Source organism: Pseudorca crassidens, chromosome 9 (assembly GCF_039906515.1).
Source record: "Pseudorca crassidens isolate mPseCra1 chromosome 9, mPseCra1.hap1, whole genome shotgun sequence".
Lineage (NCBI taxonomy): Eukaryota > Metazoa > Chordata > Mammalia > Artiodactyla > Delphinidae > Pseudorca > Pseudorca crassidens.
This window is the reverse complement of record NC_090304.1, coordinates 65,804,789-65,832,352: the sequence shown is the minus strand read 5'-3', so window position 1 is coordinate 65,832,352 and position 27,564 is coordinate 65,804,789. Positions and strand designations below refer to the sequence as shown.

The 27,564-nt window shown below is 41.0% G+C and overlaps 1 long non-coding RNA gene across 2 annotated transcripts in view; it reads right to left on the bottom strand.

Annotated features, from left to right (window-relative positions):
* Positions 1-1,469: 1,469 nt before the first annotated feature.
* LOC137230717 (uncharacterized) overlaps positions 1,470-27,564 on the bottom strand; it is an 89,571-nt gene continuing 63,476 nt past the window's right edge. Inside the window, exon 3 of one of the 2 annotated variants that reach the window (XR_010946227.1) lies at positions 1,470-1,706. This is a non-coding gene — a long non-coding RNA (uncharacterized lncRNA). Of the gene's footprint in view, positions 1,707-1,747; positions 2,459-27,564 lie in introns of those variants that run through there. The other variant, XR_010946228.1, reaches the window with a different exon arrangement.

Genomic DNA, 27,564 nt, shown 5'->3' with positions numbered 1-27,564 from the left:
TCACTGGCTTTAGAGCAGCAAGCAACCCCGACCCCACTTTCGGTAACAATAGGATACACTTTTCTTTATCACCGATCTGCTGATACAAAGAAGAAATATTCTCCCAACTGCTTGCTTCACCTCTTCTTTTGGAAAGAGACCAGCTTGAATTAGTTGACAGTTAGAACTTACCTCTGATGAGGAGAAAAGCTTCATAGGCATCCCTCAGAGCTCTGAAGTGTTTGTCTCAATGTCCACTCAGGGAACAGAGTATTTCAGAGGTGCTACTCAAAAGCTGATCTGCCTTCCAAGGCCATCAGCTACACCTGTGGCTTGTTAGAAATGCAAATAAGGAGCTGACTGCAGTGGTTCTCAAATTTCAACATGCTGAAAAGTCACCTGGGAAGCTTGTTGAGGATCCCCGGGTGCACCCCAGAGATTTAGTAGGTCTGGGATGAGGCCCAAGAATTTGCTTTTTCTAACAAGTTCCAGGGTGGTGCTACTATTGCCCTTATTCTTTAGACCACATTAGAGCAGAACAGGGAGACTTCGTCACTTCTTCTGCTTCTAACCTGTATCTTATCTGACATAAAGCTCAGCTGCTTTCAGTGGCAAATAACAAAGGGAATTTATTTCCTCATACAAATTGTAGTTTAGACATTTAAGGGCTTCAGCTGTAGCCCAATTATGTTGCCAGCTACCTGGTTCTTTCCAAGTAAATGACCTCTTTTTGAATGTAACTGAAAACTGTGAAGCTGCCAGGTGTGGACGTACTTACCAACTAACCACCATTCCTCAAATTTACTTTCAATTCTACTCACAGAGCATTTTTTGCACATTTTAGGGCCTCAAAAAAAGTGAATGTTAATCTGTCCTTCCTCCTCCTTTAAGGATGTCTATCTATTATTTCTGCTCCAAACAATTTATTTTTTCCACTTCCACATCCTTTTGCTGTACCAGAAAAACTCCTATGCATAGAGAGTGGAGAACAAACGGACATGGCCGTTCTTTATATATTTATTTATTTATTTATTTGCGGTACCCGGGCCTCTCACCGCTGTGGCCTCTCCCGCCGCGGAGCACAGGCTCCGGACACGCAGGCTTAGCGGCCATGGCTCACGGGCCCAGCCACTCTGCGGCATGTGGGATCTTCCCGGACCGGGACACAAACCTGTGTCCCCTGCATCGGCAGGCGGACTCCCAACCACTGCGCCACCAGGGAAGTCCGGTCCTTCTTTAAAAAGCTTTAAAGTCCAGCTCAGATGACTTCCTAAGTTTTCTTCACCCTCTCCCCAAACCAGCTTAGGAATCCTTGCTACTCAAATCTTTCCTCTTATACAATGTATCACATTTTACTATGTATATATAATAAATGCTGTGTATATAGAAAAATATGAATAAGTATAAATTAGGCTCAATTATGTAGAAATGTTACCTGAAAACTGGGTTAGCCTCTTGGTGGTGTTGCCAAAAGACACAACCAAGCCAGATTGCTGGAGAAGGACTTATTACTTGCTGCAAGTAAGGAGAATACCAGGGATTTTTCCCAAAGAAGTGGCTCTCTGAACAGCGAAACTGGGGAAGTTTAAGCTATTGGTACATGCATATTCATGAAGGGGCTTGGATGATAGAGTCCAAGCTCTAGTTGATTGAAGTCATGAGGGTCAGAAAAGGTCACTGTCATCATCCCTTAGATTCCAATTGATCTGGTTGTTGAGATTTAAATTCTGCAAAACAGCCAAGACAGAGCTTTAGGTTAGTCTTTACCATTGAAAGAGAACTGGGAGTCTTTACAACTGACATATTATCTTTGCTCTTGTTATTTCTCTCGTCTGGTAACAGTCCTTTGTTTCTGAATTCTTTTGTCCCCTTAAGATCATTTATTACTGAGACCTGTTCAAAGTCAAGCATTATGGCCAGGCTTAGATCACCAAATGGCTTAGGCCTGAAATGGCTTCTCTTATGTCAAGAAAGCCATGCTTGGTTCTCTTCCTCCAAGGACCCCCCTACGCTATTTGCCTACAGAAAGAGATAACTGGGGGAAAATGACAATGTGGCTATAAAGGCCATGGGTTTTTGTAACTTGGATCAGGATCCATCCAGTTGATCTTAGTGGGATACTCTCACTTTGAAATATGAAACACACAAGGGTGATAAAGATTGGTAAAACATAAAAATCCTATAAAAGAAATCATATTATGTTTTATTAACTCCAAATCTTACAATATCTGATGGTGTCTTGAGAAATCAATAACATTGTATTCTTTTTTAACAATACTCCTCTGCCTTGGGATACTTAAATATATTAACTGGTATTTCTCCATGTAAGCAAAAAGGAAAGAAAAAGCTATAAGGTCCTTAATTGGGTATGTCTTCAGTTGAATAAATGCTCTGAAGAGTACAGAGTTGATTTATAACTCCACTTGAGCCATTTGTTTTACTGATGGTCTTTTCTTCTTCCATCCAGCCTGGTAAAGCCCTGTCAAAGAAAACAAACGACTTAGACTCAGTGTGTCCTGTCAGTGTCTACTTTATCTGGAGGCCTTCATGTTCTACTCTTGTGCATGTCTAACAGTCACCTCTCAAGGTAAAGTAGAGAGTGAGCACACATGGCTGAGCAAATGAGAAATAAAACTACCCAAGTTTTCGGAGAAAGTGCTGAAAAGGAGAAGCTGTCTCACCCCCCAACTCACATTGCCTTTAGGTTTCTCCTTTTTGACCTTTTCTTCTCTCAGCTCATTAACTCAGGCATTGGCATAGCCAAGGTGACTTTTTTCTTTTAACATCTTTATTGGAGTATAATTGCTTTACAATGGTGTGTTCGTTTCTGCTTTATAACAGAGTGAATCAGCTATATGCATGCATATATACCTATATCCCCTCCCTCTAGCGTCTCCCTCCCACCCTCCCTATCCCACCCCTCTAATGGTCACAAAGCACCAAACTAATCTCCCTGTGCTATGTGGCTGCTTCCCACTAGCTATCTATTTTACATTTGGTAGTGTATATATGTCCACGCCACTCCCTCACTTCGTCCCAGCTTACCCTCCCCCCACTCGTGTCCTTAAGTCTATTCTCTACGTCTGTGTCTTTTTTTTTTTTCAAAGAACTGCTTTATTATAATTATTTATTTATTTATTTTTGGCTGTGTTGGGTCTTCGTTTCTGTACGAGGGCTTTCTCTAGTTGTGGCAAGCGGGGGCCACTCTTCATCGTGGTGTGTGGGCCTCTCACTAACGCGGCCTCTCTTGTTGCGGAGCACAAGCTCCAGACGCACAGGCTCAGTAGTTGTGGTTCACGGGCCTAGCTGCTCCGCAGCATGTGGGATCTTCCCAGACCAGGGCTTGAACCCGTGTCCCCTGCATTGGCAGGCGGATTCTCAACCACTGAGCCACCAGGGAAGCCCCGTCTGTGTCTTTATTACTGTCCTGCCCCTAGTTTCTTCAAGACTTTTTTTTTTTTTTAGGTTCCATATATATGTGTTAGCATACGGTATTTGCTTTTCTATTTCTGATTTACATCACTCTGTATGACAGACTCAAGGTCCATCCACGTCACTAAAAATAACTCAATTTTGTTTCCTTTTATGGCTGAGTAATATTCCATTGTATATATATATACCATATCTTCTTTATCCATTCATCTCTCGATGGAAACTTAGGTTGCGTCCATGTCCTGGCTATTGTAAATAGTGCTGCAATGAACATTGTGGTTGATGACTTTTTTTTTTTTTTTTTTTTTGCGGTACGCGGCCCTCTCACTGTTGTGGCCTCTCCCGTTGTGGAACACAGGCTCCAGACGTGCAGGCTCAGTGGCCATGGCTCACACGCCCAGCCACTCCGCGGCATGTGGGATCTTCCCAGACTGGGGCACGAATCCGTGTCCACTGCATCGGCAGGCGGACTCTCAACCACTGCGCCACCAGGGAAGCCCCATGACTCTTTTTGAATTATGCTTTTCTCAGGGTATATGCCCAGGAGTGGGATTGCTGGGTCATATGGTAGTTTTATTTTTATTTCTTAAGGAACCTCCATACTGTTCTCCACAGTGGCTGTATCAATTTCATTCCCACCATCAGTGAAAGAGGTTCCCTTTTCTCCACACTTTGACCAGCATTTATTGTTTGTAGATTTTTAGATGATGGCCATTCTGAGCAGTGTGAGATGATACCTCTTTGTAGTTTTGATTTGCATTCCTCTAATGATTAGTGATGTTGAGCATTCTTTCATGTGTTTGTTGGCAGTCTGTATATCTTCTTTGGAGAAATGTCTTTTTAGGTCTCCTGCCCATTTTTGGATTGTGTTGTTTGTTTTTTTGATATTGAGCTGCATGAGCTGCTTGTAAATTTTGGAGACTAATCCTTTGTCAGTTACTTCATTTGCAAATATTTTCTCCCATTCTGAGGGTTGTCTTTTCGTCTTGTTTATGGTTTCCTTTGCTGTGCAAAAGCTTTTAAGTTTCATTAGGTCCCATTTGTTTATTTTTGTTTTTATTTCCATTTCTCTAGGAGGTGGGTCAAAAAGGATCTTGCTGTGATTTATGTCTCAGAGTGTTCTGCCTATGTTTTCCTCTAAGAGTTTTATAGTGTCTGGCCTTACATTTAGGTCTTTAATCCATTTTGAGTTTATTTTTGTGTATGGTGTTAGGGAGTGTTCTGATTTCGTTCTTTTACATGTAGCTGTCCCGATTTCCCATCACCACTTATTGAAGAGGCTGTCTTTTCTCCATTGTATATTCTTGCCTCCTTTATCAAAAATTAAGTGACCATATGTAAATGGGTTTATCTCTGGACTTTCTATGCTGATCTACTGATCTATATTTCTGTTTTTGTCCCTGTACCATAATGTCTTGATTACAGTAGCTTTGTAGTATAGTCTGAAGTCAGGGAGCCTGATTCCTCCAGCTCCGTTTTTCTTTCTCAAGATTGCTTTGGCTATTTGGGGTCTTTTGTGTTTCCATACAAATTGTGAAAGTTTTTGTTCTAGTTCTGTGAAAAATGCCATTGGTAGATTGATAGGAATTGCATTGAATCTGTAGATTGCTTTGGGTAGTATAGTCATTTTCACAATGTTGATTCCTCCATTCCAACAACATTTTATATCTCTCCATCTGTTTGTATCATCTTTAATATCTTTCATCAGTGTCTTACAGTTTTGTGCGTAGAGGTCTTTTGTCTCCTTAGGTAGGTTTATTCCTAGGTATTTCATTCTTTTCTTTGCAATGGTAAATGGGAGTGCTTCCTTAATATCTCTTTCAGATTTTTCATCATTAGTGTATAGCAATGCAAGAGATTTTTGTGCATTAATTTTGTATCCTGCAACTTTACCATATTCATTGATTAGCTCTAGTAGTTTTCTGATAGCATCTTTAGGAATCTCTTGTATAGTTTCATGTCATATGCAAACAGTGACAGCTTTATTTCTTCTTTTCCGATCTGGATTCCTTTTATTTCTTCTTCTTCTCTGATTGCTGTGGCTAAAACTTCCAAAACTCTGTTGAATAATAGTGGTGAGAGTCAACAACCTTGCCTTGTTCCTGATCTTAGAGGAAATGGTTTCAATTTTTCACCATTGAGAATGATGTTGGCTGTGGGTTTGTCATATATGGCCTTTATTATGTTGAGGTAAGTTCCCTCTATGCCTACTTTCTGGAGGGTTTTTTTTTTATCATAAATGCATGTTGAATTTTGTCAAAAGCTTTTTCTGCATCGATTGAGATGATCAAAAGATTTTTCTCCTTCAGTTTGTTAATATGGTTTATCACATTGATTGATTTGCATATACTGAAGAATCCTTGCATTCCTGGGATAGACCCCACTTGATCATGGTGTATGATCCTTTTAATGCGCTGTTGGATTCTTTTTGCTACTATTATGTTGAGGATTTTTTCTTTCTTTTTTTTTTTTTTTTTGTGGTACACGGGCCTCTCACTCTTGTGGCCTCTCCTGTTGCGGAGCACAGGCTCCATATGCGCAGGCTCAGTGGCCATGGCTCATGGGCCCAGCTGCTCCACGGCATGTGGGAACTTCCCGGACCGGGGCACGAACCCATGTCCCCTGCATCGGCAGGGGGACTCTCAACCACTGTGCCACCAGGGAAGCCCCGATTTCCCCTTTTATGGCTGCTAGCATCTACCTTATGTATTGAGGTGCTCCTATGTTGGGTGCATAAATATTTATAATTGTTATATCTTGTTCTTGGATTGATCCCTTGATCATTATGTAGTGTCCTTCTTTGTCTCTTGTAATAGTCTTTCTTTTAAAGTTTATTTTGTCTGATATGAGAATTGCTACTCCAGCTTTCTTCTGATTTCCATTTGCATGGAATATCTTTTTCGTTCCCCTTACTTTCAGTCTATATGTGTCCCTAGGTCTGAAGTTGGTCTCTTGTAGACAGCATATATACGGGTCTTGTTTTTGTATCCATTCAGCCAGTCTATGTCTTTTGGTAGGAGCATTTTATCTATTTACATTTAAGGTAATTATTGATATGTATGTTCCTATTATCATTTTCTTAATTGTTTTGGGTTTGTTATTGTAGGTCTTTTCCTCCTCTTGTGTTTCCTGCTTAGAGAAGTTCCTTCAGCATTTGTTGTAAAGTTGGTTTGGTGGTGCTGAATTCTCTTAGCTTTTGCTTGTCTGCAAAGTTTCATGTTTTCTGTGAATCTGAATGAGGTCCTTACTGGGTAGAGTAATCTTGGTCGTAGGTTGTTCCCTTTCATCACTTTAAATATGTCCTGCCGCTCCATTCTGTCTTGCAGATTTTCTGCGGAAAGACCAGCTGTTAAACTTATGGGGATTCCCTTGTGTGTTATTTGTTGTTTTCCCCTTGCTGCTATTAATATTTGTTCTTTGTATTTAATTTTTGAAACTTTGATTATATGTGTATTGGCACGTTTCTCCTTGGATTTATTCTACATGGGACTGTCTGCTCTTCCTTAACTTGATTGACAATTTACTTTTACACATTAGGGAAGTTTTGAAGTATAAGCTCTTCAAATATTTTCTCATTCCCTTCCTTTTTCTCTTCTTTTCTGGGAACCCTTTATTTTGAATGTTGGTGCATTTAATATTTTCCCAGAAGTCTCTGAGTCTGTCCTCATATTCTTTCCATTCTTTATTCTGCTCTACGGTAGTTATTTCCACTATTTTATCTTCCAGGTCACTTATCCATTCTTCTGCCTCAGTTATTCTGCTATTGACCCTTCAAGAGAATTTTTAATTTCATTTATTGTGTTGTTCCTCATTGTTTCTTTGCTCTTTAGTTCTTCTAGGTCCTTGTTAAACATTTCTTGTATTTTCTCCATTCTATTTCCAAGATTTTGCATCATCTTTACTATCACTACTCTAAATTCTTTTTCAGGTAGACTTCCTATTTCCTCTTATTTGTTTGGTCTGCTGGGTGTTTACCTTGCTCCTTTATCTGCTGTGTGTTCCTCTGTCTTCTCATTTTGTTTAAATTACTGTGTTTGGGGTCTCCTTTTCACAGGGTGCAGGTTCATAGTTCCAATTGTTTTTGGTGTCTGCCCCCAGTGGGTGAGATTGGTTCTGTGGGTTGTGTAGGTTTCCTGGTGGAGGGGATCGGTGCCTGTGTTCTGGTGGTTGAGGCTGGATCTTGTCTTTCTGGTGGGCAGGACCACGTCCGGTGCTGTGTTTTGGTTTGTCTGTGACCTTATTATGATTCCTGGCAGCCTCTCTGCTAATGGGTGGGGGTGTGTTCCTGTCTTGCTAGTTGTTTGGCATAGGTTGTCCAGCACTGTAGCTTGCTGGTCTTTGAGTGGAGTTGGATCTTAGCGCTGAGATGGAGATCTCCAGGAGAGCTTTCGCAATTTAATATTACATGGAGCTGGGAGGTCTCTTGTGGACCAATGTCCTGAACTGTGCTCTCCCACCTCAGAGGCACAGGCCTGACACCTGGCCGGAGCACCAAGACACTGTCAGCCACAGGACTCAGAAGAAAAGGGAGAAGAAAAGAAAGAAAGAGAGAAAAAAATTTTAAAAAGTAAAATAGTTATTAAAACAAAAAAATTAAAAAATTATTAAACATTAAAAAAATTAAAAGGAGTAAAAAAGAAAGAGGGCAACAAAACTGAAAAAGAAATCCAACAGCGATAACAAGTGCTAAAAACTATCCAAAAAAAAAAATAAAAGACAGATGGAAACCTAGGACAAATGGTAAAAGCCAAGCTATACAGACAAAATCACACAAAGAAGCATAAACATACACACTCTCAAAAAGATAAAAAGGAAAAAAATATGTATATCTATATATAAAAAAAAAGGAAGAGAGCAACCAAATCAATAAACAAATCTACCAATGATAATAAACTCTAAATACTAAACTAGGATAAATATAAAACCAGAAACAAATTAGATGCAGAAAGCAAACCCCAAGTCTACAGTTGCTCCCAAAGTCCAGCGCCTCAATTTTGGGTTGATTCGTTGTCTATTCAGGTATTCCACAGATGCAGGGTACATCAAGTTGATTGTGGAGATTTAATCCACTGCTCCTGAGGCTGCTGGGAGAGACTTCCCTTTCTCTTCTTTGTTCTCACAGCTCCTGGGGTTCAGCTTTGGATTTGGTCCCACCTCTGCATGTAGGTTGCCTGAGGGTGTCTGTTCTTTGCTCAGAAAGGACGGGGTTAATGTAGCAGCTGATTAGGGGGCTCTGGCTCACTCAGGCCAGGGGGAGGGAGGGATATGGGATGCGGGGCAAGCCTAAAGCTGCAGAGGCCAGCATGACATCGCAACAGCCTGAGGCACGCTGTGTGTTGTCCTGGGGAAGCTGTCCCTGGATCACGGGATGCTGGCAGTGGTGGGCTGCACAGGCTCCTGGGAGGGGATGTGTGGTTAATGACCTGTGCTTGCACATAGGCTTCTTGGTGGCTGCAGCAACACCCTTAGCATTTCATGCCTGTCTCTTGTGTCCACGTTGATAGCCATGGCTCACGCCCGTCTCTGGAGCTCATTTAGGTGGTGCTCTGAATCCCCTGTCCTCGCACACCCTGAAACACTTGTCTCTTGCCTCTTAGGCAGGTCCAGACTTTTTCCCGGACTCCCTCCCGGCTAGCTGTGGTGCACTAGCCCCCTTCAGGCTGTGTTCACACAACCAACCCCAGTCCTCTCCCTGGGGTCTGACCTCCGAAGCTGGGGCCTCAGCTCCCAGCCCCCGCCTGCCCCGTCGGGTGAGCAGACAAGCCTCTCGGGCTGGTAAGCGCTGGTCAGCAGCGATCCTCTGTGCTGGAATCTCTCCCCTTTGCCCTCTGCACCCATCTTGCTGCGCTCTTCTCTGTGTGTCCGAAGCTTCTCCCCCACGACCCCTCGTCTCTGCCAGTGAAAGGTCTTCCTAGTGTGTGGAAACTTTTCCTCCTTCACAGCTCCCTCCCAGAGGTGCAGGTTCTGTCCCTATTCTTTTGTCTTTGTTTTTTCTTTTTTCTTTTGCCCTACCCAGGTACATAGGAAGTTTCTTGCCTTTTGGGAGGTCTGAGGTCTTCTGCCAGCATTCAGTAGGTGTTCTGTTGAAGTTGTTCCACATGTAGATGTATTTCTGATGTATCTGTGGGGAGGAAGGTGATCTCCACGTCTTAGTCCTCCGCCATCTTGAAGGTCTCTCCAAGATGACGTTTAATGGTTGCATTTTAATCTGTTGCTGTTAACAGTAATGACGGAGATTGTGGTCTGGTGAATTGGACAAGAGCCAAGAAAGTGCCAAGACTTTACAGTGAGAAACAAAGACTGTCCTTCTATTGTTTGGGTCATTCACCCTGGACAGATGGGCAAACCACAACTAAAGCAAAGTAGTGAGACACCTGCCTGCTATTTATATAGGAGAGGATCAATATTTTGTGGGATCAAAAGCTCTTATAATTTGGGGAACCTAAGAAAAAAGGACACAAAATAACAAATTAAAAAGTGGGTAACAAAGGGTTTAGAAAATGGCAAAATATGGAAAATTACAAACGTAAAAGGGCTGACAGACACTATAACCATCACAAAATCCAGAAAAATAACACAATATTCTTATTAACAGGCTGTCTCTTCCACCACTATAATGGTTCCCCGCTCCATATATATGTTCAATTCCTTGTGCCATATATGGAGCACTTTTACATTGCAATAACTCTGGCCCAGCAGGTTCTGGAGTTAAAAGACACAATCGACTTAACTGATGTGGTTAAAATGTATTATGACTGCAACTTTTACAAGGCATATCAACATATTAATAGTGCTCCTAGAAGATGACCTGGAATGGCCCTGCTATAGACTGAATGTTTATGTCTCCCCAAAATTCATATGTTAAATCCTAACTCCCAATATAATTGTGTTAAGAGGTGGTGCTTTTGGAAGGTAGTTAGGTTATTAAGGAGCCTGCATGAATGGGACTAGTGTCTTTATAAAAGAGACCCCAGAGAGTTCTCTTCCCCCTGCCACATGTGAGGACACAGTGAAAAAACAGCTGTGAACCAGGAGGCAGGATCTGAGCAGACATCAAACCTGCTGGCACCTTAATCTCAGACTTTTTAGCGTCCAGAACTATGAGACATTTCTGTTGTTTATAAGTCACCCAGTCTAGGGTAGTTTGTTATAGCAACCTGAACAGGCTAAGACAGGGTTCAAGCAAGAGAGGGGCCCTGATATTTTAGGTTCATTATCTTTCATCCCATGTGCTAAGTGTACTTTGCTAGGACTCGAACTTGACTGTTAAAATTCAGTGACTATTTTGAGATCCTGTAGTAGAAAAACTGGAGAGATTTATGAGGCACATGACAATGTGGAAGGTATCCTAATGATTTATTTACTTTCATCTTAGAATTCTGATCTATGTGAATGCATTGCATATTCAAAAATTAAGTAAATCATTTTTAAGTAAAAATTTTAAAAGAAACCTATAAGACATGGTTCTACTCTCACCCTTGATAAGCTTCTTCAAATTTTGCTGGGGTGGTAGAAGAAAAGAAAAAAACTGAGAAGTTTGAGAACTCTCAGGAATCTAACAGGGATACAGACTCTAGTTCCTGTGAGCTAACAGGAGAGAAAGGTAGTCAAGAGGGGCCACTGTGGCCTCAGGAGATCAGTCCATTCACAAAAGTCCATTCATAAAATCTGGTTTAGAGTGAGAATAAAGGCCCAGACAAGACACTTGGTGCTAAACAGGGGTTCTGTAACTGGAAGGTCATGCAAGGCCCAGTTGAACGGGCTAGACCAAGGTAACCAGAGGAGGAAGTTTGCCTCCAAGAAGACTCTTGCCGCTGGCTTGCCCCATGCACACTACACAGATCAAGTGGTCCACCACAAGACAGATTCTACACTCAACAGGAGATAGCCTTAGGCCACAGATGTGTGACAGGGTTCCTCATCACTCCTGTATGAGCTCTTGACCTACACAATCTGTAAACAAAATAAAATAATTGTCATTTTAAGCCACTACCTTTGGGGCAGTTTCTTATATAGCATAGTAACCAGAACACTTTTCTCCATCCATTTATCTCTGAAGCAAGGTACTTGGTAGGCATTTTGAACATAAATTATTTTTAACATGTTGTTAGGTGAGTACGCTGAGAAGCAGTGTAAGATCAGCAGTTGCCCTAATTCCAGAGGCAGAATGCATTTCGGTGCTGCTATACAAGCGCATTCCAGGAGTGCTGAACTCCCACCCACTACCTCTCCAACCCCGCTGTGTTCTTGTTTCTCTCTGTCCTACGTGCACGCCATTACTTTCACCAGGAATACTCTCCCCTGTATTTCATTCCTTCCATTTTGTTCCTCCCTTCCATCACCACCTTCTTTATCCAACTCCCTACAGTATGTGATCCTCTTCTGATTGCACAGACCCCTGCTTTCGTCATTGTGAGTGACCAGCACACTGCATAATAACTGCCTTTTTGCATATCTCTCATATGATTATGAAATTGTGAAAGAATTTCAATCCAAAATGGAACCAGATGATATGAAATGGAGAATCTCATACATCTACCCTCAGAAGACTGGAACTTAAGAACTGAGACTGATTTCTGTATATGTCTGATTTACTGAAAACCAAGACATCTCCTGACCAATGATCATTTGCTAAGAATCTGTCCCACCCTCAAGCCAGTGAACTTACTGCCTGAACTCTGGCTGGACTTCTCCCTCTTCACACTGTTGCCCATAAATGTAGCCTGCCCCAAATCCTCATGGACTCACCTGTAAGTTGCTGCAGCGCACGTTTCCTGAATTGCAGTTCCTCTGCTATTTTCAAATAAACTCAATTTCTGGTAATTTGAGCTTGCTCCAGTTTACCTCTTTATTTATGGTTGACAAAATCCTTAAAAGGTGTGGAAAAATTCCTGTTCATTGTCATACTTCTAAAGCTCTAACATGCACATAAAATTTGGTATATAGTAAGTCCTTATTATTTACTCGCTAAAAGGATTAATGAACTATAATATGTCCATTACTGCAGGGATTCAGTTAGATGACTCCTTACCCCAATATAGTTTTTCTTAGCATGTGTTGTCCAAATGGAACTGAACCTTCATTCAATTCTCAGAGAAGAGCAGGAACCATTCTGTGAACCAATATGAAGACGTGGGCTGGTAAAAGCCACTGGATCAAGAATAAAATACCTAGGAATAAATCTACCTAAGGAGACAAAAGACCTGTATGCAGAAAATTATAAGACACTGATGAAACAAATTAAAGATGATACAAATAGATGGAGAGATATACCATGTTCTTGGATTGGAAGAATCAACATTGTCAAAATGACTCTACTACCCAAAGCACTCTACAGATTCAATGCAATCCTGATTAAACTACCAATGGCATTTTTCACAGAACTAGAACAAAACATTTCACAATTTGTATGGAAACACAAAAGACCCCGAATAGCCAAAGCAATCTTGAGAACAAAAAACGGAGCTGGAGGAATCAAGCTCCTGGACTTCAGACTATACTACAAAGCTACAGTAATCAAGACAGTAGGGTACTGGCACAAAAACATAAATATAGATCAATGGAACAGGATAGAAAGCCCAGAGATAAACCCACGCACATATGGTCACCTTATCTTTGATAAAGGAGGCAGGAATGTACAGTGGAGAAAGGACAGCCTCTTCAATAAGTGGTGCTGGGAAAACTGAACAGGTACATGTAAAAGTATGAAATTAGAACACTCCCTAACACCATACACAAAAATAAGCTCAAAATGGATTAAAGACCTAAATGTAAGGCCAGAAACTATCAAACTCTTAGAGGGAAACATAGGCAGAACACTCTATGACATAAATCACAGCAAGATCCTTTTTGACCCACCTCCTAGAGAAATGGAAATAAAAACAAAAATAAACAAATGGGACCTAATGAAACTTCAAAGCTTTTGCACAGCAAAGGAAACCATAAACAAGACCAAATGACAACCCTCAGAATGGTAGAAAATATTTGCAAATGAAGCAACTGACAAAGGACTAATTTCCAAAATTTACAAGCAGCTCATGCAGCTCAATAACAAAAAAACAAACAACCCAACGCAAAAATGGGCAGAAGACCTAAATAGACATTTCTCCAAAGAAAATGTACAGACTGCCAACAAACACATGAAAGAATGCTCAACATCATTAATCATTAGAGAAATGCAAATCAAAACTACAATGAGATATCATATCACACCAGTCAGAAAGGCCATCATCAAAAAATCTAGAAACAATAAATGCTGGAGAGAGTGTGGAGAAAAGGGAACACTCTTGCACTGCTGGTGGGAATGTGAATTGGTTCAGCCACTATGGAGAACAGTATGGAGGTTCCTTAAAAAACTACAAATAGAACTACCATATGACCCAGCAATCCCACTACTGGGCATATACCCTGAGAAAACCATAATTCAAAAAGAGTCATGTACCAAAATGTTCATTGCAGCTCTATTTACAATAGCCCGGAGATGGAAACAACCTAAGTGCCCATCATCGGATGAATGGATAAAGAAGATGTGGCACGTATATGCAATGGAATATTACTCAGCCATAAAAAGACACGAAATTGAGGTATCTGTAATGAGGTGGATAAACCTAGAGTCTGTCATACAGAGTGAAGTAAGTCAGAAAGAGAAAGCCAAATACCGTATGCTAACACATATATATGGAATTTAAGAACAAAAATGTCATGAAGAACATAGGGCTAAGACAGGAATAAAGACACAGACCTACTGGAGAACGGACTTGACGATATGAGGAAGGGGAAGGGTGAGCTGTGACAAAGCGAGAGAGGCATGGACATATATATACTAACAAATATAAGGTAGATAGCTAGTGGGAAGCAGCCGCATAGCACAGGGATATCAGCTCGGTGCTTTGTGACTGCCTGGAGGGGTGGGATAGGGAGGGTGGGAGGGAGGGAGACGCACGAGGGAAGAGATATGGGAACATATGTTTATGTATAACTGACTCACTTTGTTATAAAGCAGAAACTAACACACCATTGTAAAGCAATTATACTCCAATAAAGATGTTAAAAAAAAAGAATATATTGACTAATATATTGAATTTTTGTAATACATAAAAATATTTTGGTAGTTGGAAAAATCAGTGTAGAAAGTTGTACATGATAATTTAGAAGAATGTAAAACAAGTAGCCAGGTTTTAAAAGGAGTAATTAGTAGAAGAATGTATGTAAGGGATATTCACCAAATGTAACAATGATGTGAGGGGTATTTACTTAAAGTAATCCTTGCTTATTGATTTAATCTGTAATCACCCTTGTATTTTGTGGTTCAAGTTAAAGTTTAAAAGGTGAAAAAAAAAAAAGCCACTAGATCGATTGATCTGGTTATATAAAGCCACTGGTCAAATTGACCTGGCTCCTTACATTCTGTGACCTCCCTATAATGGCCCAATATGAAGGGAAACCCAGCAATCCTGTTGGAAATAATGAGGGCACCCCTCATTAGCCCTAGGAAGGATTGGTTCCAGGACCCCCACTGATACCCAAATTCACGGACGCTCCAGTCCCTTATATAAAATACCATACAGAGACCCTCAAGATGGCAGAAGTGAGACGTCAAGATCGCCTTCCTCCCCACAAATACATCAGAAATACACCCACATGTGGAACAACTCCTACAGAACACCTAGTGAACGCTGACAGAAGACCTCAGACCTCCCAAAAGGCAAGAAACTCCCCACATACCTGGGTAGGGCAAAAGATAAAAGAAAAAACAGAGACAAAAGTATAGGGACAGGACCTGCACCACTGGGAGGGAGCAATGAAGGAGGAAAGGTTTCCACACACTAGGAAGCCCCTTCACTGTGGACTGGCGGAGACTGCAGGTGGCGGAGGGGGGGGATGTTTCAGAGCCACGGAGGAAAGCACAGCAAGAGGGGTGCAGAGGGTTAAGTGGAGAAATTCCTGCACAGAGGATCAGTGCCGACCAGCACTCACCAGTATGAGAGGCTTGTCTGCTCACCCGCCGGGACGGGCGGGGGATGGGGGCTGAGGCTTGGGATTCGGAGATCAGCTCCCAGGGAGAGGACTGGGGTTGGCTGCGTGAACACAGCCTGAAGGGGGCTAGTGTGCTACAGACAAACAGGAGGGAGTCCAGGAAAAAGTCTGGACCTGCCTAAGAGGCAAGATACAAGTGTTTCAGGGTGTGCGAGGAGAGGGGATTCAGAGCGCTGTCTAAACGAGTTCCAGAGACGGGCGCGAGCCACGGCTATCAGCGCAGACACCAGAGACGGGCATGAGATGCTAAAGGCTGCTGCTGCAGCCACCAAGAAGGCTGTGTGCGAGCACAGGTCACTATCCACACCTCCCCTCCTGGGAACCTGTGCAGCCCCCCACTGCCAAGGTCCTGAGATCCAGGGACAGCTTCCCCAAGAGAACACACGGCACAACTCAGGCTGGTGCAATGTCATGCCAGCCTCTGCTGCCACAGGCTCGCCCCACATCCGCACCCCTCCCTCCCCACTCCCACCCCCGCCTGAGTGAGGCGGAGCCCCCTAATCAGTTGATACTTTAACCCCATCCTGTATGAGCGGAAAAACTCAGGCAACCTACACGCAGAGGCGGGGCCAAATCCAAAGCCAAACCCCAGGAGCTGTGCGAACAAATAAGAGAAAGGGAAATCTCTCCCAGCAGCCTCAGGAGCAGCGGATTAAATCTCCACAATCAACTTGATGTACCTGCATCCATGGAATACCTGAATTGACGATGGATCATCACAGAATTGAGGTGGTAGACTTTGGCAGCAATGATATATATATTATTTTTTCTCTTTTTGTGAATGTGTATGTTTAAGCTTCTTTGTGTGATTTTGTCTGTATAACTTTGCTTTTACCTTTTGTCATAGGGTTCTGTCTGCCCGTTTTTTTGTTTTTTTCTTTTATTAAGTACACTTTTTAGTGCTTGTTTTCATTGGAGGATTTGTTCTTTGGTTTGGTTGCTCTCTTCTTTCATTTTTTTTTTAATAAATATATTTTATTTTAATAACTTTATTTCCTTCCTTCCTTCCTTCCTTCCTTTCTTTCTTTCTTTCTTTTTCTTTTTATTTTCTTTCTCTTTCTCTCCCTTTTCTTCTGGGCTGTGTGGTTGACAGGGTCTTGGTCCTCCAGCAGGTATCAGGCCTGTGCATTTGAGGTGGGAGAGGCGAGTTCAGGAAACTGGTCCACTAGAGACCACCAGGCCACATGTAATATTAAACAGCAAAAACTCTCCCAGAGGTCTCCATCTCAAAGCTAAGACCCAGCTCTACTCAACAACCAGCAAGCTACAGTGCTGGACACCCTATGCCAAACAACTAGCAAGACAGGAAAACAACCCCACCCATTAGCAGAGAGGCTGCCTAAAATCATAATAAGATCCCAGACACCCCAAAACACACCACCAAATGCGGTCCTGCCCACCAGAAAGACAAGATCCAGCTTCATTCACCAGAACACAGACACCAGTCCCCTCCACCAGGAAGCCTACACACCCACTGAACCAACTTTAGTCACTGGGGACAGACACCAAAAACAACAGGACCTACGAACCTGCAGCCGGTGAAAAGGAGACCCCATACACAGTAAGTTAAGCAAAATGAGAAGACAGAGAAACAGCAGATGAAGGAGCAAGGTCAAACCCCACCAGACCAAACAAATGAAGAGGAAATAGGCAATCTACCTGAAAAAGAATTCAGAGTAATGATAGTAAATATGTTCAAAATCTTGGAAATTCAATGGAGACAATACAAGAAACGTTTAAAAAGGACCTAGAAGAACTAAAGAGTAAACAAACAATATGAACAACACATTAAATGAAATTAAAAATTCTCTAGAAGGAATCAGTAGCAGAATAACTGAAGTGGAAGAATGGATAAGTGACCTGGAAGATAAAATAGTGGAAATAACTACCACAGAGTAGATAAAGAAGAAAGAATGGAAAGAATTGAGGACAGTCTCAGAAACCTCAGGGACAACATTAAACGCACCAACATATAGGGGTCCCAGAAGAAGAGAAAAAGAAAGGGACTGAGGAAATATTTGAAGAGATTATAGTTGAAAACTTCCCTAATGTGGGAAAGGAAATAGTTAATCAAGTCCAGGAAGCACAGAGAGTCCCATACAGGAAATATCCAAGGAGAAACACACCAAGACACATATTAATCAAACTATCAAAAATTAAATACAAAGAAAAAATATTAAAAGCAGCAAGAGAAAAACAACAAGTAACATACAAGGGAATTCCCATAAGGTTAACAGCTGATCTTTCAGCAGAAACTCTGCAAGCCAGAAGGGGGTGGCAGGACATATTTAAAGTGATGAAAGGGAACAACCTACAACCAACATTGCTCTACCAAGCAAGGATCTCATTCAGATTACACGGAGAAATTAAAACCTTTACAGACAATCGAAAGCTAAGAGAATCCAGCACCACCAAACCAGCTTTACAAAAAATGCTAAAGGAACTTGTCTAAGCAGGAAACACAAGAGAAGGAAAAGACCTACAATAACAAACCCAAAACAATTAAGGAAATGGTAATAGGAACATACATATCAATAATTAACTTAAATGTAAATGGTTTAAATGCTCCAACCAAAAGACATAGACTGGCTGAATGGATACAAAAAGAAGACCCATATATATGCTGTCTACAAGAGACCCACTTCAGACCTAGGGACACATTAAGATTGAAAGTAAGGGGCTTGAAAAGGATATTGCATCCATAATGGAAATCAAAAGAAAGCTGGAGGAGTAATTCTCATATCAGACAAAACAGACTTTAAAATAAAGACTGTTACAAGAGAGAACGATGGACTCTACATAATGATCAAGGGATAAATCCAGGAAGAAGATACAACAATTGTAAATATTTATGAACCCAACATGGGAGCACCTCAGTACATAAGGCAAATGCTAGCAGCCATAAAAGGGGAAATCGACAGGAACACAATCATAGTAGGGGACTTTACACCCCACTTTCACCAATGCACAGATCATCTAAAATGAAAATAAACAAGGAAACACAAGCTTTAAATGATACATTAAACAAGACGGACTTAATTCATATTTATAGAACATTCCATCCAAAAACAACAGAATACACTTTCTTCTCAAGAGCTCATGGAACATTCTCCAGGATACATCATATCTTGGGTCACAAATCAAGCCTTGGTAAATTTAAGAAAATTGATATCGTATCAAATATCTTTTCCAACTACAACGCTATGAGACTAGATATCAATTACAGGGGAAAATCTGTAAAATACAAACATATGGAGGCTAAACAATAGAGTACTTAATAAGCAAGAGATCACTGAAGAAATCAAAGAGGAAATCAACAAATACCTAGAAACAAATGACAATGAAAACACGATGACCCAAAACATATGGGGTGCAGCAAAAGCAGTTCTAAGAGGGAAGTTTATAGCAATACAATCCTACCTCAAGAAACAAGAAACACCTCAAATAAACAACCTAAACTTACATCTAAAGCAATTAGAGGAATAAGAACAAAAAACCCCAAAGTTAGCAGAAGGAAAGAAATCATAAAGATCAGATCAGAAATAAATGAAAAAGAAATGAAGGAAACGATAGCAAAGATCAATAAAACTAAAAGCTGGTTCTTTGAGAAGAAAAACAAAATTGATAAACCATTAGCCAGACTCATTGAGAAAAAAATGGAGAAGACTAAAATCAATAGAATTAGAAATGAAAAAGGAGAAGTAACAACTGACTGCAGAAATACAAAGGCTCATGAGAGATTACTACAAGCAACTCTATGCCAATAAAATGGAAAACCTAGAAGAAATGGACAAATTCTTGGAAATGCACAACCTTCCGAGACTGAACCAGGAAGAAACAGAAAATATAAACAGGCCAATAACAAGCACTGAAATTGAGACTGTGATTAAAAATCTTCCAACAAACAAAAGCTCAGGACCAGATGGCTTCCCAGGTGAATTCTATCAAACATTTAGAAAGAGCTAACACCCATCCTTCTCACAGTCTTCCAAAATACAGCAGAGGGAGGAACACTCCCAAACTCATTCTACCAGGCCACCATCACCCTGATACCAAAACCAGACAAAGAGGTCACAAAGAAAGAAAACTACAGGCCAATATCACTGATGAACATAGATGTAAAAATCCTCAACAAAATACTAGCAAACAGAATCCAATGGCACATTAAAAGGACCACACACCATGATCAACTGGGGTTTATCCCAGGAATGCAAGGATTCTTCAATATATGCAAACCAATCAATGTGATACACCATATTAACAAATTAAAGGATAAATACCATATGATCATCTCAATAGATGCAGAAAAAGTTGTTGACAAAATTCAACACACATTTATGATAAAAATCCTCCAGAAAGTAGGTAGCAAGAGATCTTACCTCAACATAACAAAGGCCATATGTTGACAAACCCACAGCCAACATCATTCTCAATGGTGAAAAACTGAAACCATTTCCACTAAGATCAGGAACAATACAAGGTTGCCCACTCTCAGTACTATTACTCAACATAGCTTTGGAAGTTTTAGCCACAGCAATCAGAGAAGAAAAAGAAATAAAAGGAATCCAGATCGGAAAAGAAGAAGTAAAGCTGTCATTATTTGCAGATGACATGGTACTATACATAGAGAATCCTAAAGATGCTAGCAGAAAAGTACTAGAGCTAATCAATTAATTTGCTAAAGTAGCAGGATACAAAATTAATGCACAGAAATCTCTTGCATTCCTATACACTAATGATGAAAATCTGAAAGAGAAATTAAGGAGACACTCCCATTTACCGTTGCAGCAAAAAGAATAAAATACCTAGGAATAAACCTATCTAAGGAGACAAAAGACCTGTATGCACAAAACTATAAGACACTGATGAAAGAAATTAAAGAAGATATAAACAGATGGTGAGATATACAATGTTCTTGGATTGGAAAGATCAACATTGTGAAAATAACTATACTACCCAAAGCAATCTACAGATTCAGTGCAATCCCTATCAAACTACCAGTGGCATTTTTCACAGAACCAGAACAAAAACTTTCACAATTTGTATGGAAACACAAAAGGCCTCGAGTAGCCAAAGCAATCTTGTGGAAGAAAAACAGAGCTGGAGGAATCAGGCTCCCATACTTCAGACTATACTACAAAGATACATTAATCAAGACATTATGGTACTGACACAAAAACAGAAATACAGATCAATGGAACAGGATAGAAAGCCCAGAGATAAACCCATGCACATATGGTCACCTTATTTTTGATAAATTAGGCAAGAATATACAATGGCGAAAAGACAGCCTCTTCAAGAAGTGGTGCTTGGAAATTGGGACAGCTACATGTTAAAGAATTAAATCAGAACACTCCCTAACACCATACACAAAAATAAACTCAAAATGGATTAAAGACCTAAATGTAAGGCCAGACACTATAAAACTCTTAAAGGAAAACATAGGCAGAACACTCTATGATATAAATCACAGCAAGATCCTTTTTGACCCACCTACTAGAAAAATGGAAGTAACACCAAAAATAAACAAATGAGACCTAATTAAACTTAAAAGCTTTTGCACAGCAAAGGAAAGCATAAACAAAACAAAAAGACAGCCCTCAGAATGGGAGAAAATATTTGCAAATGTAGCAACTGACAAAGGGTTAATCGCCATAATTTATAAGCAGCTCATGCAGCTCAATATCAAAAAAACAAACAACCCAATCCAAAAATCGGCAGAAGTCCTAAATAGACATTTCTCCAAAGAAGGTATATAGACTGCCAACAAACACATGATAGAATGCTTAACATCACTAATCATTAGAGGAATGCAAATCAAAACTACAGTGAGGTATCACCTCACACTGGTCAGAATGGCCATCATCAAAAATCTACAAACAATAAATGCTGGAGAGTGTGTGGAGAAAAGGGAACCCTCTTGCACTGTTGGTGGGAATGTAAATTGATGCAGCCACTGTGGAGAACAGTATGAAGGTTCCTTAAAAATCTCAAAATAGAACTACCATATGACCCGGCAATCCCACTCCTGGGCATATACCCTGAGCAAACCATAATTCAAAAAGAGTCATGTACCACAATGTTCATTGCAGCACTATTTACAATAGCCAGGACATGGAAGCAGCCTAAATGTCCATCGACAAATGAATGGATAAAGAAGATGTGGCACATATATACAATGGAATATTACTCAGCCATAAAAGGAAACGAAATTGAGTTATTTGTAGTGAGGTGGATAGACCTAGAGTCTGTCATACAGTGTGAAGTAAATCAGAAATAGAAAAATAAATACCGTATGCTAACCCATATATATGGAATCTAAAAACCAAAAATTGGTTTTGAAGAACCTAGGGGCAGGACAGGAATAAAGACGCAGATGCAGAGCATGGACTTAAGGACACAAGGAGCGGGGAGGGTAAGCTGGGATGAAGTGAGAAAGTGGCATGGACATATATACACTACCAAATGTAAAATAGATAGCTAGCAGGAAGCAGCTGCATAGCACAGGGAGATCAGCTCGGTCCTTTGTGACCACCTAGAGGGGTGGAATAGGGAAGGTGGGAGGGAGACACAAGAGAGAGGAGATATGGGGATATATGGATATGCATAGCTGATTCACTTTGTTATAAAGCAGAAACTAACACACAATTGTAAAGCAGTTATACTCCAATAAAGATGTAAAAAAAAAAAAATAGCGTATTACCATGAAGACAGTCAGCTCTCCATATCTGTGGATGTAAAACCCGCAGAAACAGATGGCCGCCTGTACAACTTGAGAAAGATCTGTGCACTCTCTCCTTTAGGCAGCTCTTATATTAAGCCTGGGCCAGTATGGGCCATGCCCCTGCCCTGGTGCCATAACTTAGACCTTTTGGTAGCCGAGGTGAAGGGAAAGGTCTGGCCCTACAAAGGCCCTGAAAACCCCAAGCTGACCTTGAATGAGATTGGGCAAGGGTGTTCAGTGGCCTCAGGTAGAGAGAAATCTATAATCAAATCACCTGACCCAATACTGGCTCTGCCACATACCTCCTATGGAACGTGGGGAGTCAAATTCATTGATAAAATGAGGTAAATAGTAATAGCAACATCACAAAAGTCTTTTTGACATTAATGAGCTGATGAAGGGGTAAAATGTTAATCCTTTTACAAATGTTAATTATTGTTGCAAGCAAAATGGTAGGTAAAACATAGTAAAAACATCCGCAAAAGATGGATTACTATCTCTATCTATACAGCAAATAAATGGCTCTAAGATTTACCGAAGGCCTTGGGCAGGTCACTTAATTTCTGCTCAGATACAAAATGAGGATAAAAGTTGCATTTACCTACAATGTTAATACATGTAAAATGTTTAACCTAGCACCTGACATACACTAAATTCTTATCATAGATTCATGAAACACGACTATGTACTCTTAAATCCTCTTTGGAAGTTTAGGGGTGGGAAATATATATATATATATATATATATATATACATACATACACATACATATATATATATTTTTTTAATTTATTTTTTGGTTTGTTAGAATTAGAGGAGGCTTCATGATGAAGGAAGTATGTTGACTGTGTTTTGAAACATAGGTATCTTTTGACATAGAGAAAGCTCCGAGAATTTGCTTCTAACCCAGAGATGTAAAGAGGTACATTTTGCCAGCTAGCTGTCTTTCTCAAAAAGTTAGGATGATATTCTAACCTTTCACTATAAAATATGACAGGAAAGAGGCAATGGGGGGAGAAGGGGAGGGGAGGGGAGGTAATCTGAGGATTTCTAGTCTGTCCAGCCCTTAGCATTTCACAAACTGGGACCGTGAGAGGCAATGTAGGAAATGGACCCAAAGGCTTTGTTCCAGGGAAATTTCAAATAGAGGATCAAAATTTAATTTCAAAATTGTTCAGTGAATCGCCAACTCTGCTTTGAACAATTGGAAATATGATAATTAACTTTTCCTACATCAGGGTTAGACAGACAGACAGACACACACACACACAGTTTTACCTGCTCATCAGTGCAGGAATCCAACTCTGACTGGCTTTCTTACTCTACCACCCACCCTCCCTTAGGCAATTTCAGCCACTCCCAGAAAAAGATCTAGCTAATAGAAGTGTAGCCCAAACAAATACTTTACAAAAAAAATGAAAGAAAAGGCAAGAGAAATGTTATTGTATATCCCTGTGGACCTAACCAAAATTAAAACTCTAAAGTAAGCTTTATTCTATTTCATAGGCAACAATTCTATTTTTAAAAGGAAATCTGTTAAGGGTAAGGGATTAGGAAAATGGTAATAAACCGAAAGAAAAAATAAAAGTCCTCGAGGGAGTGTTTCACAAAAGAGAGAGTTGCCTGCTGATGAGTAAAGGAAATTGCTGGCTTCTCCGAGCCACTTTGGAGGATGGGGCAAGGGAGATCAAGGTAGATACTCCTGCCTGGCTAACAGTGAACTCCTTTAGGACTTGCTGGCAAGAGGAAGCTGTGGGCGAGGTGTTTGCTAGGCAAGTCTTCTCAGTAAAGTGATTCCTTAAGTCTTCAGGTTCCTTCCTGAAGGTCATGTGACAGGTTATTTCTGGTGTCCAATCTGAAGACTCTGGGGCCAAAAACAGCTGTCACCCCACCTCCACCCCCCACTGCCACCTTGTTATAGTTCCTGTGCTTGGGGCTTTTTTTTTTTTGAATTTTTTTTTTTTTTTGGCTGCACTGGGTCTTTGTTGCTGCGTGCAGGCTTTCTCTAGTTGCGGTGAGCAGGGGCTACTCTTCGTTGTGGTGCGCGGGCTTCTCATTGCAGTGGCTTCTCTTGTTGCGGAGCATGGGCTCTAGGTGCGCCGGCTTCAGTAGTTGTGGCACAGGGGCTTCAGTAGTTGTGGCCCTCGGGCTCTAGAGCGCAAGCTCAGTAGTTGTGGCACATGGGCTTATTTGCTCCGCAGCATGTGGGATCTTCCCTGACCAGGGCTTGAACCCGTGTCCCCTGCATTGGCAGGCGGATTCTTAACCCCTGCACCACCAGGGAAGTCCCGCTTTGGGGCTTTTTGACTAAGAAAGAATTTTCACTTGAGTTAAAAGAAATAAACACATGAAGACACCACCCTCCCAAATCCCAAATATACTTTAATGTAGGGCTAGAGCGTGGCAATCCTTTTGAAATTCAGAGGAGGCCTCACTGGAAAAAAAAAAAATGCATTCCTCTGATTTTTACCTATGGCTTTCTCTGCTGGTTCAGTTTAAATCCTCTGTTACCCTATTGCACAAAACTCACTCTTCTAGGTTTCTCTAATTTTCTGCAAATGTTCCAAATAATTGTTATTTTCAGACCTCCTGGTCCATGAAATCTAAATGTACAAGTGGCAAGAATCTTAGGGATTACCTGAGGTTGTCCAACCCCTTCAGACCTAACCAGAGGTTTGATTTTCCCAAGCAGCAGAGCTCAGAAAGCCCTTCAGAGAAAAGATGCTGTGACCCTCTCTGGGCATGATTTCAGGGGGCAGATGTCAGTGCTTCAGACCTCTGTTCCCAGGCTCTTTGCATTCTACCTCAAAGCCTCCCTGTGTTCCTGACTCCTTGTATTAGGGCTTCTCTTGACCCTGCCCACATCCAGCCCACTAGCAGGAAGGCTGAGATCACTTACCACTTGGTTTGGATTTCAATACCAATATTCACTCTGTTTATGGAAGAAGATTTGTCCCTTACTTGGAGGATTTTTAGGCATTTCCCATGAATATGATCAGAAAGAGGGGTTTAAGAGAAAGCCTCAAAATCACACAAGGAAAGCATTTACTCACTTGCTGCAAACATAAAGCAGAACTTGGATGAGGTAAAACATGGGCCAAACAGAGTTTGGGAATTTATTCCTCCCAGTACCCACGTGCCTCCTTAGCATGGACAGTCAAGCTGTTTCTAACTGCCAACAAACTTGTCCTGACATCCTGTTCTCACACACTCAGGTTCTTTGCTTTCTCTTTTAATTCCCGTCTTTATGCCAGCTGGAAATTCTGCTGTTACAAAAAGTAAACATGACTCAAAAAGAAACCCACAGAAAAGCAAAACAAAAAAACCCAACTCCTTCTCTCCCTTCCCAAGTCACATCTCTGCAAAGCCTGTTCTTTGACTACCCATGTGACCACAGTTGCTCATCTGGTCTTGTCTGCCATTAAGGCTGGGGTGGTCTTTCCCTGGAGTCTCCCACAGGCTCATTGCTGTTTTCCATCTCTCCACAGCTTCATTCTGGGCCAGAGGGCAACATTTTCTAACCCCGACTGGGCTTGCAGGAGTGAGGCCTAAGCCAAATTATAAAATCTTCCAAGGTCTTTGGGTCTTGGCCTTCCCATGCTCTTTTTTTTTTTTTTTTTTTTTTTTTTTTTTTGCGGTACGCGGGCCTCTCACTGCTGTGGCCTCTCCCGTTGCGGAGCACAGGCTCCGGACGCGCAGGCTCAGCGGCCATGGCTCACGGGCCCAGCCGCTCCGCGGCATGTGGGATCCTCCCGGACCGGGGCACGAACCCGTGTCCCCTGCACCGGCAGGTGGACTCTCAACCACTGTGCCACCAGGGAAGCCCACCCCATGCTCTTTGATACTCTTTTTCCAGTTGGAAAATCAGGCAGGTGTATTATGTAAACACCTAAGTATACTCTCTTATATGAGTTGTAGTGTTACTAAGTTAGCAATACAGTATGACATAGGCAGAATGGGAAATAAGCCTTAAACATTTCTTAATTATCTCTAAAATATTTCTCTCCATTCTCACTATGTTGTTCTGGTCCAGACCTTTATCATCTTTTACTTGGACACTAGCATCCTGAGAAATCTGCATGTTTCCTGTCTGTCTCTAGCCTCTTTATTCTATGCATTTCACACTGCCACCACTGTAATCTATAGAAAATGAAGGTCTGCCTATATTGAATCCTCTGCTTAAATGCCTCTGTACTTAAAAGATAAAAGGTAAGTTCCAAAAGATAAAAGCTAAGATCCATAGCATGGCATTCAATTCCCATCTCCTGGTCCAACCCAAGGCACACTTCAGGTGACAGGAACTGCACACATAATATTGTTTCTTGACCACTCCATGCTCTACACACCCTGGGTCTTTCTCCTGGAATGTCATTCCCTAAGTTCTCTCCTAAAGAACTTTTTATCCCTCTAAGCTAAGCACAGAGATCCTACCCAGGCATCATTTAATTCAGAAACATCCACTCGCATAACATCCTGTGAATAACTTATTCATAGCACTTGACACTTTATATTTTTCTTAAAATGTGTTGGGCTACTTTACTATCAATATTTATAAAATGTATTTATTGCAGGTGATTTGGAAAATACAGGAAAATATGAAAAGAAAGCCAAATGAAAGCATCTAGAGATAGTCTCCTAACGGTTTGAGGTATATTTTCCAATCTTTGGCTCTATGCATAGATTCATATTTTCTTCTCTCTTGTTCCTTCTCACACAGCACACACATATACACAAAAACACCCACTCGCCTATCTAACATATTTTGTAATCACTTTTATTTTCCACTTAAAAATACATTATGAGCTTTGTTACAAATCCTTAAGTGTCCAGAGAGTAAGCTCCATGAGGGATTGGAATGTGTGTGTATAAAACAAATACGGAGAGACATTTAGATGAGTGAATAGCATAGGCTCTCAAGGATTATTTGTTGAACTAATTTAATAAAGAAAATGATGAAAGGAGAGAGCAAAAAGAACATGAGAAGAACTAGAGCACATGGAAGGTAGAGAGACAAAGAGAAGAAAGTCAGAAATCATTTGAGCAGGGTGTTTAGGACTTTTAAAGTTTTTATATACTTTATAGTTGATCACCACTATAGCCTTCTGAAGTAGCTATAATAGTTATTTACAAATCAGGAAAAGGAAACTCAGAAAGGTTAAGTGACTTGCCCTAGCTTGTGCACTTAATAAGTGCCAGAGCTGGTTGCGGGAATCCATAAACTGTATTTATCTTACTCCACATGACTTCTGAAAAAGAAAAAGCAGCAACAAGATCCCTGCTGAGGTCTGGGAGCTCAGAGCGGTGTTCCTGCCACCTGTTGTGGCGCCTGGCATGTAGCTGGTGCTAAGTAAGTGACTTTTGAACTGACTGAGGAGAAGGGGTGAAAAAGAACAA